This window comes from Salminus brasiliensis, chromosome 12, assembly GCF_030463535.1.
Source record: "Salminus brasiliensis chromosome 12, fSalBra1.hap2, whole genome shotgun sequence".
NCBI lineage: Eukaryota > Metazoa > Chordata > Actinopteri > Characiformes > Bryconidae > Salminus > Salminus brasiliensis.
In genome coordinates this window covers 38865305-38879218 of record NC_132889.1, presented here as the reverse complement: position 1 = coordinate 38879218, position 13914 = coordinate 38865305, and positions in this window count along the sequence as shown.

Here is a 13914-nt window from a genome sequence, read left to right as displayed (position 1 = left end):
AGCCGCTATTGTACAAAATGCTGTTTTCACATCCGATATATGTATATTTTGGCTCTGGGCCAGATATTTTTTAAACATTTTATGGGAAATGGGACTGTTGTTTAGGTGGGGGCTTTATATGGGCATATACAGGGTTTTTCATGCACTGTGTGTTACGTTATTTTTTAAGAATATTTAAAATTGTGCAAAAAAACTAAATCAGAATCAGAATTAGATCAGAATCAGATTTATTGGCCAAATATATTTACACACACTTTCTAGTATTAACAATATACAGCTACTCTAGATATATATATATATATATACTCTATATATATACTCATATAATTTACAGACAATACACAACACACAGAGAACAGTAGTACACACAGTACACACAGACTATACCAGCACATTTCTATGCAATGTTATAAATATGATATATAAATATAATATATTAATATTATGTAAACACGGCAGTGTAGACATGTGTGAGATGAGTGATGGTGCAGTGATGCAGTAACTATAGGAGTTATAAGAGTTTATCTGTAGTATCTGCGGCCTGTAGCTGAGGATGGTGACCGTGATGTCTGAGGATGGTGATTGTCTGACCGTCTTAGTGGACACAGTTCTGTAGCGTCTGCCAGACGGGAGCAGCTGGAAGAGGTTGTGACCAGGGTGCGAGGAGTCTGTAATGATTCTCTCGGCCCGTTTTCTGGTTAAACCAAACTAATAAGTGATGGACAACGGAAATATTTAGACTTATATACATAATTTCATAAAAATAGTATCATTTATTAAAAAAGAAGCTAATTAAGTTATAATGTTCATTAAATAAAAACTGCAGCTTTTAATGTTCTACTCATAATGAGATGTCAGTCAGTGGGGACAGACCAAAAAGAGTTTTCTCCGGAAACACAAGCTTTATTTATTTATTTATTTATTTATTTATTTAGTATTTTTATTTGTCACAAGCTAAAGACATGTTAGCTATTCTGTAATGCGAGTCCGGTACAGTCAGTAGAGATCAAGGGATCAAGAGGTCAACAGATTGAACGTTCATTTTTGATATCTTACTGCTGATGATCTATTAGTGCTTAACCAGGTGGGAAACGTAGCCCAGCTAACATGTCTGTGTGGGGCCTGTATGGGCAGCTCAACTGGGAACCAGAACGTTCCGTCCTCAGGTTCCACGTTGGCCCTACAGAAGGGGTTAAACATGGGGCCCATCTGGGTTATACACTGCATATGGGGCCTGCATAAGATACCAAACATGTCCTGGCTGAGGGACAGAATCTGGGGTCATTGACCAATCATGATCAATCATCCAGCTCACAGAACACACCTGTACCTGTACCTGCTCCTGGGTCCTCTCCTGTAAACTGGACACACTCGTCCTGTCCAGGACTGTTTACGAGGCAGAAGGGCAGGTTTAATCTGTTTACAGCCATTTCAGCACTTCATCAGACCCACTCTCTGTCTGCTGATATCAGGTCATGCCCGTTAACAGGGCAGAGAATGAGGCTGTTTGGAGGATTAAAACTGATATTGTAGGCCAGGAGCTCCCTTACCGCTCAGACTCAGCACTCTGTAACTCTCCTTTACTCATTCTGCTGACTGCAGTACTCCATTCAGCTTTACCCTAATATTATATTATACTATACTATACTATATTATATTATATTATACTATACTATACTATATTATACTATACTATACTATACTATATTATATTATATTATATTATATTATATTATACTATACTATACTATACTATACTATATTATATTATACTATACTATACTATACTATACTATATTATATTATATTATACTATACTATACTATACTATACTATATTATATTATATTATACTATACTATACTATATTATATTATATTATATTATATTATATTATATTATACTATACTATACTATATTATACTATACTATACTATACTATATTATATTATATTATATTATATTATATTATACTATACTATACTATACTATACTATATTATATTATACTATACTATACTGTACTATACTGTACTATACTATATTATATTATATTATACTATATTATATTATATTATATTATATTATATTATATTATACTATACTATACTATACTATATTATATTATACTATACTATATTATATTATATTATATTATATTATACTATACTATACTATACTATACTATATTATATTATACTATACTATACTATACTATATTATATTATACTATATTATATTATACTATACTATACTATACTATATTATATTATACTATACTATATTATATTATATTATATTATATTATATTATACTATACTATATTATACTATACTATACTATATTATATTATACTATACTATACTATACTATACTATATTATATTATATTATATTATACTATACTATATTATATTATATTATACTATACTATACTATACTATATTATACTATATTATATTATAGTATACTATATTATATTATATTATACTATACTATATTATACTATACTATACTATATTATATTATATTATATTATATTATATTATACTATACTATACTATACTATACTATAATATACTATATTATATTATATTATATTATACTATACTATATTATATTATATTATATTATATTATATTATACTATACTATATTATATTATATTATATTATACTATACTATATTATATTATATTATATTATATTATATTATACTATACTATACTATACTATATTATATTATAGTATACTATATTATATTATATTATACTATACTATATTATACTATACTATACTATATTATATTATATTATATTATATTATACTATACTATACTATACTATAATATACTATATTATATTATATTATATTATACTATATTATATTATACTATACTATATTATATTATATTATATTATATTATATTATACTATACTATACTATATTATATTATATTATATTATATTATATTATACTAGATTATATTATATTATATTATACTATACTATATTATATTATATTATATTATATTATATTATACTAGATTATATTATATTATACTATACTATATTATATTATATTATACTATACTATATTATATTATATTATATTATATTTTGGTGAGAAGTGTAATTCAGTTTTACTCCACTGCAGTAAATACAGATCAGGCTTTGAGCGCCCCCTCATGGACAGGTGTAGACGTACCATTTCTGGACAGTGTGAGAGCTGCAGAAGCTTGATCTGAAGGTGGAGCAGCATGTGGGCGGAGGTGGTAGAGTAATACTACAGGATTTCATACTATACTATGACTAATAGAATAGAATAGAAAATGTCAGAGCAGGACAGCAGATGACATGACAGAATAGAATAGAATATAAATGCATAGAATAGAATAGAACAGAATAGAATAGAATAGAATAGAATAGAACAGAATAGAATAGAATAGAACAGAACAGAACAGAACAGAACAGAATAGAATAGAACAGAATAGAATAGAATAGAACATAATAGAATAGAATAGAACAGAATAGAATAGAATAGAATAAAACAGAATAGAATAGAATAGAATAGAACAGAATAGAACAGAATAGAATAGAATAGAGCAGAATAGAATAGAATAGAACAGAATAGAATAGAATAGAACAGAATAGAATAGAACAGAATAGAATAGAATAGAATAGAATAGAACAGAACAGAACAGAATAGAATAGAATAGAATAGAATAGAATAGAATAAAACAGAATAGAATAGAATAGAATAGAACAGAATAGAACAGAATAGAATAGAATAGAGCAGAATAGAATAGAATAGAACAGAATAGAATAGAATAGAACAGAATAGAATAGAACAGAATAGAATAGAATAGAACAGAACAGAACAGAATAGAATAGAATAGAATAGAACAGAATAGAATAGAATAGAATAGAATAGAACAGAATAGAATAGAATAGAATAAAACAGAATAGAATAGAATAGAATAGAATAGAATAGAATAGAACAGAATAGAATATAATAAAACAGAATAGAATAGAATAGAATAGAGCAGAATAGAATAGAATAGAATAGAATAGAATAGAATAGAACAGAATAGAATAGAATAGAATAGAATAGAACAGAATAGAATAGAACAGAATAGAATAGAATAGAATAGAATAGAATAGAATAGAATAGAACAGAATAGAATATAATAAAACAGAATAGAATAGAATAGAACAGAATAGAATAGAATAGAATAAAACAGAATAGAATAGAATAGAGCAGAATAGAATAGAATAGAATAGAACAGAATAGAATAGAACAGAATAGAATAGAATAGAATAGAATAGAATAGAATAGAACAGAATAGAATATAATAAAACAGAATAGAATAGAATAGAACAGAATAGAATAGAATAGAATAAAACAGAATAGAATAGAATAGAGCAGAATAGAATAGAATAGAATAGAATAGAATAGAACAGAATAGAATATAATAAAATAGAATAGAATAGAGCAGAATAGAATAGAATAGAATAGAACAGAATAGAATAGAACAGAATAGAATATAATAAAACAGAATAGAATAGAATAGAATATAATAAAACAGAATAGAATAGAATAGAGCAGAATAGAATAGAATAGAATAGAACAGAATAGAATAGAACAGAATAGAATATAATAAAACAGAATAGAATAGAATAGAATAGAATAAAACAGAATAGAATAGAATAGAACAGAATAGAATAGAATAGAACAGAATAGAATAGAATAGAACAGAATAGAATATAATAAAACAGAATAGAATAGAATAGAGCAGAATAGAATAGAATAGAATAGAGCAGAGCAGAGCAGAGCAGAACTAAATGGAACCGAACAGAACTGGGTTTGTCCGCGGTCTCAGTCAGCGCTGACGGAGAACATGCATCAAGATACCCACCTGTATTCTGGCAAGCTCCGCCCTCCTGTCCCACGGTTGGCAGGGCTTGTCTGGAAACGGGTGGTCAAAGAACCCCAGCGCGCGGTGGTAAAACCCTCGCCCACTCTGAGTGCTGTGAAAAGTGAAGCAGCGCGCGCAGAGCACAAAGCCCCACGTGCTGCACAGATTAGAAACGGGGTTACTTCAGTCCTCCTTCTGCTGCCAGTTCTGCTGTTTGGAGTTCAGTTTGGAGCAGCACGAGGGCAGAGGGAGAGAGTCAGTCTGAGCTCGAGCGGTCAGAGAGACATGGCATAGAGACACACCTGCAGTGCGCGTGATCATGTTTCATCCTTGATCCTGTGGCTCGAGACGTTTTTGGGGAGCTGAAAAAAAAATCACACCTTCGCCTTTCATCTGGATGCAATGTCCTGTCTGAACCCCCGGGGCAGAGAGCTCGAGCGTTTTGATGGACTTTCTCTCATCTACTGGTGAGTTAACGCAGATCTTCATGAAGCACGAGCTCGGGCTTATTAAAGTACAAGTTGCTGTGCATGCATGTTTATCAACACACTGTAAACGTGCATGCGCAAAGTTGATCTGCCCTTTTTTAACAGTAGGACAGAGTGCATGGTGCGCACGCGATGTTTGTGAAAATGTAAACAAGACCCAGAACTCACAAACGAGGTCAGTTGTTTGCTGTAGATCGTGCAATGCACCTCAGAGCCCGTGCAGGATGAAATAGGCAGAACTCGTAAGATTTTGGTCGTGCGTAATGGTCCTACGCTCTGTGCGTAAAGGTCCTTGGCTATTACGCGCAAAGACAACGCGCTGGGAATGCGTTTACTCAGTACGTACGATGTCCTTATGCTGCCCAAAACAGAGGTGCACGCTGCAGATCCTCCAAAAGCCTCTGTAAAACCATAGATGGCACTGCCATATTTCCCCAAGTGTAGATTAGGTGATTAGAGAGTGACCCTGACTTTTACCCAGATGACTTTTAATCTCATCCATCACTGGCCAAGCTGAGCTTTATAATAGCATTCATTTTAGAGCTATCATAACATTAAAACCACCGCCAGCTGAAGTGAAGAGCACTGATGATCTGGGTCCAGTGGCTCCTGTCAGGAGGTGGGGATCTACATATTAGGCAGCGAGTGAGCGGTCAGTTCTTGAAGGTGATGAAGATGCTGAAGCAGGAAAAATGGACAAGCTTAAGAATCTGAGACACTCTGACAAAAACCGAACTGTGATGTTCTAGACAATGACTGGGTCAGAACATCTCCAGAACATCAAGAAGCAGGTCTTGTGGGATGTTCAGTCCGGTATGCAGTGGTCAGTACCTACCCAGTGAAAATGCTCTAAGGAAGGACAACCAAAGGTCATGGATGCCCAAAGCTCTCACTGATGCTCATGGAGGTCCCACCTCACAACTTACAGGACGTAAAGGATCTACTGCTAACGTTAGTCTTGGTGCCAGATATCACAGGACATCTTCAGAGATTTTAATGGGTCCTTGCCTCAGAGCTGTTTTGGTGGCACGAAGGGGACCTACACAATATTAGGCAGGTGGTATTAATGTTATGGCTGATCAGTAGTTTATGCACCAGCGAGACGTGGTGTAGAAAGGTAAAGGTGAGTGCCCCTGCTGATCAGTCTGCCCAGAGATGCACTATATTTAGAGTTTGTTGACTGCCGGAGGGTCAGAAAGGGCCGCTTACAGTGTCAGGCCACTGAGGTCAAACGGTGTCGTGCTGCGACCTTAAGTAACGGTTTGATGCTGTGCCACATACTGAACATGTACAGACCTGTCTCCCTGCTCCCTGTTTCCTGATCGAAACTGACAAATCAGAATTGTTCAAAATAAGTGCTGCATTGAATTTTCATAATGTGCACGTCACTTTCACATGAACAAGCTATACTACACCAGCGCAGTCAGTGAATTCATACTCTTTCATATGACCACACCCATATATACCCATATCTACCATCTATACCATCCAGATCCACCCATACCATCTATACAAGCTAGATCCACCCATACCATCTATACCCAGTCACACCCAGCCACACCCATCTATACCCATCCAGATCCACCCATACCATCTATACCCAGTCACACCCAGCCACACCCATCTATTCCATCCAGATCCACCCATACCATCTATACCCATCTATACCCAGCCACACCCATCTATACCCATCCACACCCAGCCATACCTATCTATACCCATCCACACCCAGCCATACCCATCTATACCCATCCAGATCCACCCATACCATCTATACCAGCTAAATCCACGCATACCATCTATACCCAGTCACACCCAGCCACACCCATCTATACCCATCCAGATCCACCCATACCATCTATACCATCCAGATCCACCCATACCATCTATACCCATCCATACCCAGCCACACCCATCTATACCCATCCATACCCAGCCAGACCCATCTATAACCGTCCATACCCAGCCAGACCCATCTATACCCATCCATACCCAGCCACACCCATCTATACCCATCCATACCCAGCCACACCCATCTATACCCATCCATACCCAGCCAGACCCATCTATAACCGTCCATACCCAGCCAGACCCATCTATACCCATCCATACCCAGCCACACCCATCTATACCCATCCATACCCAGCCAGACCCATCTATACCCATCCATACCCAGCCACACCCATCTATACCCATCCATACCCAGCCATACCCATCTATACCCATCCATACCCAACCATACCCATCTATACCCATCTAGATCCACCCATACATCTATACCCATCCATACCCAGCCACACCCATCTATACCATCCAGATCCACCCATACCATCCATACCCAGCCACACCCATCTATACCATCCAGATCCACCCATACCATCCATACCCAGCCACACCCATCTATACCATCCATACCCATACTTATCTTTGTTCTGACGTTCCTATTGGTCCATATCACGGCCATCTAAGATCAACTTGATCTGGCTTGAAGTAGCCTTAGAATTACAATGACCCTTCATTTCCCACCAAACACACAGACACACACACACACACACACAGCCATAAAGAGGTGTATAATAAAGGAATGTGAAGGGATCGATTTAAACAGGCTTGTTGAGAAGAGCCAGCTGATTGGATGAGAGCTGTAATGCTCTTTCAGCTCCTCTTGCTGGCCATTAGGACAGGTAATGAGCTGGATCAGGTGTGTTATCCCTTCTAATTAAGCAGGCTGTTTCTGTTAATGTGCCTTTAAGACGGATATGTAAAGGAGTTCTATTCTGATTGGCTGTGCCTCATTCAGAAATCTCTACAGTATGAATGGGTGGATCAACAGTGATGGGCGGACTAGGCGGAGATATGCAAATGAGTTCACTATTTGTACCCCACTAGGTTTAAAAACCCTTTTCAGTACACTGTAGAACCCTTCTCACATAGAGTCTAAGGAAGAACCATTTTTAAAAAGGTTCTTTAAGAACCATCTACTAGGGCTTCTCTCATACGCTCTTAAAAAGAGAGTTTGGGTGCTTAAATGGTTCTTTGCCTGGTTTAAGGGTTCTTCAAATTGGTGAAATAATGAAAATAATAATAATAATTTTGTAGATGGTTCTTCATTGAACCTTTTATAAATGTACTTTGTAAGTGTGAGAACCCTTTTAGCGCAGAGTCCAGAGAAAAAACATTTAGTAATAATAATAATAATAATAATAATAATGATAATGATAATTTCAGGGTTCTTAAAGTTCTGTTTAAGGAACCCTTAAAGAACCACCTTTAAGGTTGTACCTTTTGAAACTTTAGAAATGTCTACACACATCAGTCTTATTTGCATTTTTCCATGAAACAAGTCCTTTAATCAATCAACCACTTCATCAATACATTAGCTAATCAATGATTCAGCCAGGTGATCAGTTCAATCAGTCTCAAGCAGACACAGTGTGTTCGTGATGGAGTGCAGGTGTGTGAGTTTGATGACCCTGAGAGACTCTCTGAGGTTTGACAAAGTGCTTCATGACAGATCAGCAGACACACACACACACACACACACACACACACACACACTGTACAGCTCAGACTGATACCCTGCAGGGAAAGGTGTGTAAATCTGTCCTGAGGAGAGTAGCTGCAGTGTGACAGTGCTGGTACTGTGTGTACCTGTGCGTACCTGTCTGAGGAGGTTATGTATAATTCTGCTTCCGCTGTGAGACTAATCGCTTTTGTTGCGTCTGTCAATCAATCCTCAAACACCTCCACCTCCACCTCCACCTCCTCACAGACCGATTAACAGCAGTTTGTTGCATAACCTGGCGCTGATGTTTCCAGTGCTGCACCGTGACCGTGATCTCGGCCTTCGGCTCAGCCCCCCGTGATGATAACTTCTGCTACACTACTATGAGATTCTAGCTGAATTGAAGCTAATGGAAATGTACTTTTTTTTAGGTCTTTTAGGTCAACTGGAACATCTACACCCACCCTAACCCATCTACACCCACCCATACCCATTTGTACCAATCTGTACCCAATTGTACCCATCTACACCCACCCAAACCAATTTAGAGGCATCCATACCATCTATATCCATCTATACCCCCATACCAATCTATAGACATCTATACACATCTAAGTCCACCTATTCCCATCTATAGCCATATATACCCATGCATACCTACCTACACCAAGTCATACCCATCTGTACCCATCCATAGCCATATATACCCATGCATACCTACCTATACCAAGTCATACCCATCTGTACCCATCCATAGCCATATATACCCATGTATACCTACCTACACCCATTCATACCCATCTATAACACACTATAGCCACATATATCCATCTATACCCATGCATACCCACCTATACCCATTCATACCCATCCCTACCCATCTGCACCCATCTACAGCCATCTAAATCCATCTATACCCCTCCATACCCATCTATATCCACCCATACCCATCTATTTGCACCACTGCTCATCTACAGCCATCCATCAACCATCTATCCATCTATACCCATGCCCTTCCTTACCCATCTATATCAATCCATACCAATCTGTACCCACATATATGCCCACTCATGACCATTCATACTCACCCGGTTTGACCAAAGGTCAATAGTAAGAGCTTTTACACCAGAGTTAGCTTAGCCCAAACATACTGTTATGTAAATGAGCGTTTCTGACCTGAACAGAATGCCTGGCCCTGACTTCATTAGGGGTCATTTTGCCTTTCTAGCATCCCCTAAATCATCATTCTGCATCAGCTGTGTTTGAAAACAGAATGGCGTCCGTCATTCCCACTCCAGGCCTCAACACTGCTACCGTCTACAAGGGCTCCTTATACACCATTAAAAATGGAGGTTCATGATTCTATATAGAACCTGAACATCTCAAAGAGCTCTTTGGTTGCATGAATGGTTCTTTACTTGGTTAAAGGGTTCTTCACATGGGTGGAAAACCTTTTTGTAGATGGTTCTTTGTAGAACCTTTTACAAATAGTTCACTATTTGTACCCCACTAGGTTTAAAAACCCTTTTCAGTACACTGTAGAACCCTTCTCACATAGAGTCTAAGGAAGAACCATTTTTAAAAAGGTTATGTACTTTTTATTAGTATGAGAACCCGTCCAGAGAAAAAACATTTAATGAGGCTCTTTCAGGGTTCTTAAGGTTCTGTTTAAAGAACCCTTAAAGAACCACCTTTAAGATTGTACCTTTTGAAACTTGTGTGTCTACACACATCAGTCTTTGCATTTTCCCATGAAACAAGTCCTTTAATCAATCAACCACTTCATCAATACATTTGCATTTTGCACTATGATGTCCAAAAGGGCAGGATAAAAGGGTTCCAGATGAAGGGTGGTAGCTGCTGACTATGTGGGATGTTCCCACTGGGGGGGGATTCCCACAATTAGGTAGGTGGTCATAATGTTCTGATATGATGTTGTAAATGGAGCTCAGAGGAAATCTAAAGCGTAAAATGTGGGATATGAGCTCTCCGCGGATCGTAGGCCTACGAGTGCTTAACTCTCTGTAGATTTGTGAGAATGATGTAGGAGTCCATTATATTCCTGATTTCCAGCGGCTCTGTCCCGATTTAAGCTTCTGTCTGCAGGATTAGCGTTATGCTACATCATGCTGTTGGAAGCCCTGGGGTCGTGACCCTGGTACAGATTTTTGTCTCGCTGGTGATTCCAGACTGGGATAATGTGTTGTACTGAATCTCGCTGTCATGATTCAGTCTCATTCCTGTCTGCTCGACCTTGAGTTCCAGTTGTGGATTATATATATTACATATAGCGCATGCTAACAGCAGCTGTGACTGCATCAGGAAGGGGAAATCTATGGGCGGTGGGGTCAGTGGGCTGTACACGGCTGAGCCGGGAGTCATCGAAGAGCTGATGGGTCCCCTGCAATAGGAGCCACTTGCAACAAGTTGGTGAAATGTCTTCACTTATAGATACTCCACCAGAGTCCAGAACCTCCTCTGGTTTCAACATCAGCACATAAACTGTGCACCGGGACCTTCATGGCTTAGCTGCTGCATGAAAACCTTACATGAACAATGCCAAGCGTGGGAGTAAAACACACCACCAGTGGACTCCGGAGCAGTGGAAGTCTATTCTGTGGAGTGACAAATCCCATGTCTGATGGACAAGTCTTGGTTTGGCGCTGGGTTTGCGCCAGCTGTAAGGTTTGGTAGAGGAGGGATAATGCTATGGGGTTGTTCTTCAGGGGTTGGCCAATAGGCCCCTCAGTTCCAGTGAAACTGGAAATCTTAATGTTTCCGCCAAGCAAGACATTCCAGACCACTGTACGCTTCCAACATCGCGGAATCAGTTGGGGAAGGCCCTTTTCTGCTCCTGTATGACTGACCGTGCCCCAGTCCGCAAGGCAAGCTCCATAAAGACGTGGCTGGGTGAGCTTGGTGTAGAAGATCTTGACAGGCCCTCACAGAGCTGGGATGGAGATTGTGAGCCAGGCATTCTTGTCCAACATTAGTGTCTGACCTTACAAATGGTCAAAGAACGCACAAAGCCTTCCACAGACACACTCCAACAGCTTGTAGAAAGTCCCAGATGAGTGGAAACCGCAGATGAGGAGCAACTCCATATTAATGTCTATGGATTTGGAATGGGATGTCGTAAAAAGCTCCTGTAGGTTGTAATGTGTCCCAATACTTTTATCAATATAGTCTGATCCATATATTGTGCATGTGTTCAATACATGATACATATATGTACACTATATATATATATATATATATGCATATCTCAGGATGCTGTGTGGGTACAGCGCTTTCAGCAGCAGGTATTGTTGCAGACATGAACGGTATGAAGGAATCCCGTGCTGACGTGCAGCTCCTCAGACACACACTGTTTACATGATGATTCAGCCTTAGCGACTAATGTGATCTGACATGACATGCATTGCAGAAATGCTGCGATAAGTACAATCCTTCATCAACCACAGCCTGTAAAGAGACCGGACACTGTCATTTCTGCTTGTTCTTAGTGTTTTGCAGTGGAGAACCATGACTGTTAGAGCCGGGCCTTTCGTTTAGTCTGTGGCTGACAGAATTCCCTCAGCCTGGTTCTGGAGTTACTATCTGCTTTCAGTTGTAGTTGAGCTCAGCTGGGACTCTGATCACCATCAACGTTCAGAACGACAACACACTCTGATACGGTCGCTTCTTCCATACTAAAATATTCTGCGTTTCTAATCTGGAGACTTCCTCAGCAACTGCAGGACGTGAGTTGGAGTTCTGTGTTGTGTCAATTAGGTGTGAAAATTAGATCAACAGAACCAACAGACAGAACCCTGGAGGTGCTGTCCTGAGATCAGCAGACCTAGCCAAAGCAGAGGGTACTTTTATACAGCTTTTTGATTTGACATACATCAAACATTGCATAGCAACCACCTAGCATCCCCACAGCAACCACCTGGGACGCCATATCAGCCGCTTCGCAATAGCATAACAACAACTTGGTACAGTGTAGCAGCCACCAAGAAACCCCAATCTATAGCGTCCACATTGAATGAAAACCCACCTGGGGTACCATAGCAATCACTTGGCAACCTCGTGGAACAACATAGCAACCGTCTAGCATCCTCATATCTACAGCCTAGCAACACCTTAGTAACCACCTGGGATACGGTAGCTTCGGTTTAGCAAAACCCAACTTATAGCAACCACCTGGGATATCATAGCAATTACTATAGCCTAGCAACACCTTAGCAACCACCTGGGGATCGCTTAAGATGCAGGACCACTCAGCAAGTTTTCTATTAAAGTTCCTTCACTGTTCTGCATCTCTGGTTTTATTATTTGTAATTATTTGAAGATGATGTGAGACGGGGTCTGTTTTACTGTAAACACTGATTCCATATCAGCGGTGTGTGTGTCGCAAAATATTATTATTAATGTTATTATGAGAGCTGTGATCTGAGTGAGGGTGACTCAGCGGTACACAGTGTGAGCTCAGTCCGGACCTGCAGAGCACAACTCAGCAACAACTGCAGCGGCGTCTTCTTTCATACACAGCCTGCCCAACGCAGGGGCGCTCAGATTACACACACAGGTAGGCTGTATTATTTCTGACGCCCGTGTGCAGATTCTTCAGCACTGAAAACAGAACGAGTAACACGAGCAGACGGATCAGCAGCTTTATGATTAATAACATTTAGAACAACGAAAAAGCTGAGCTAGAGCACAGAACACCTCTCAGAACACCTAAAAATAAATTCTAATAACTTAATCATTCATATCTGAACAGATAACGAGCTGCAAAACATTAAAGTAACTTTTAATAGATTCATTTTGCTTCAAAGATCCTGGAGTCCAAATATTACCATTTATAATGTTTATGAATTAAAAACAACAAAGAAACCACTTCCATCAAAATAACAAACACCTAGAAACCTTAGCCTATAGCAACCACCTGGGATACCACTGCAACCACAGTGTTTTCATGGGGCAGCCTTGCAGTCTCCAGACTGATCCCCTGAGCTGACAT